Raw genomic sequence first — 1,295 nt, forward strand, 5'->3', positions numbered from 1 at the left:
CTCTCTCTCTCTCTCTCTCTCTCTCTCTCTCTCTCTCTCTCTCTCTCACCAGCAGAGCTATTCTGAGTACAGAACTTGGAACAAACTTCTCACTCGGTATCACACCTGACCCGATGAAGGCGCCACCGGTACCGGGCGAGAGAGAGAGACTTTGAAGCATTTCTTCTTTGTACAGTCTTCTAGATCCTCGCTATGCAAGATGGCTCGATTAGCTTTTGCTGCAGTTTCGTGTGTCAACTTGACCTTTTAAGTATGAGGAAACATACGTTTGTTTTCTATGTATTTCGTTAAACCCGAGGCATCCTCTCTCTCTGCATGGGGCTTCGCTTTGCACAGATTTGCTACAAACCACATCCTTTTAATGTCCCGGCTTCCTGCGAGAAAAACATCTCGGATTCATTGCCTCTCAAACTTCAGCAACCTTTGCTCTTTGCAACGCCGCACTCAAGTCAGCAACACGCCCCCCGCCCCGGCAACTATACCTGTCTCTCACAATCTATAACACAACAAGTCTGATCAAGGCAAAGACCGCCGGCTTCTGCCTGAGAAATTCATACGGTTATCACAAACACTAGAGCTAGACATTGTCACGTGGCTCCAGTTGTCTGGTTCTGTACTTACACATTTAACAGGTGCTGGATCGGAGCCCGGAGTCTCTCCCCGCTGTCTCTTTGTGTGTGTGTGTGTGTGTGAGTGAGTGTGTCACCCGGTCTGTGTGAAGCTGCCCTTATTACTCATTGGAGGAAGTGACTGCTCGCTGCTGAGAAAAAAAAAGAGCAAGGAAGAGAACGCTCTGTGAATTAGTGACTACTTCCTCATCGGGGCTGGTTCATTTTAATCTCTTCTCTTGTTTTATTTGTTTTTTTGGAGCTTTTTTGTTTTTGTGTCTCGGAGAAAGAGAAATGCTGACCGAATGTCTGTGGCAAAGCAATATATAGCACCACGGCAAGCAATCATGTGTGCAGATTATACAGAAAAGGCGTGTTAAATAGTGAGCTTTGGGGGGGTAGGAGGATATGGATACCACTCTCATATTTGTGATTTATAAATAATATGTCATGTCACCTAGCCCGTCTGTGAGCAAAGGGGAACCTCCTGTACGAACACAACCCAACACATCAGCGGTGATGTTCACAAAACCACAAGGAGACGCAGAGTGACATTTTTATCTTCACAGCAACTGAACAACAACGTGAGAGACAGGTGTCCCATCTCAAGACCTTCAGCTGTCCGTCACACCAACGAAGACAACTGTCTTGTTTGCTTCAACAACACCTCAGGGTTTTCCCAGAAAG

The 1,295-nt window shown here is 46.4% G+C and overlaps 1 protein-coding gene across 1 annotated transcript in view; it reads right to left on the bottom strand.

Moving 5' to 3' along the window:
- LOC116391339 (probable ribonuclease ZC3H12D) overlaps positions 1-751 on the bottom strand; it is a 9,237-nt gene extending 8,486 nt beyond the window's left edge. Inside the window, exon 1 of the mRNA XM_031861838.1 lies at positions 622-751. The gene's annotated coding sequence lies outside the window, so the exon portion shown is untranslated. The remainder of the gene's footprint in view (positions 1-621) is intronic.
- Between the last annotated feature and the right edge of the window lie 544 nt (positions 752-1,295).

Source organism: Anarrhichthys ocellatus, unplaced genomic scaffold (assembly GCF_004355925.1).
Source record: "Anarrhichthys ocellatus isolate YVR2014 unplaced genomic scaffold, GSC_Weel_1.0 scaffold25, whole genome shotgun sequence".
NCBI classification, from domain to species: Eukaryota; Metazoa; Chordata; class Actinopteri; order Perciformes; family Anarhichadidae; genus Anarrhichthys; species Anarrhichthys ocellatus.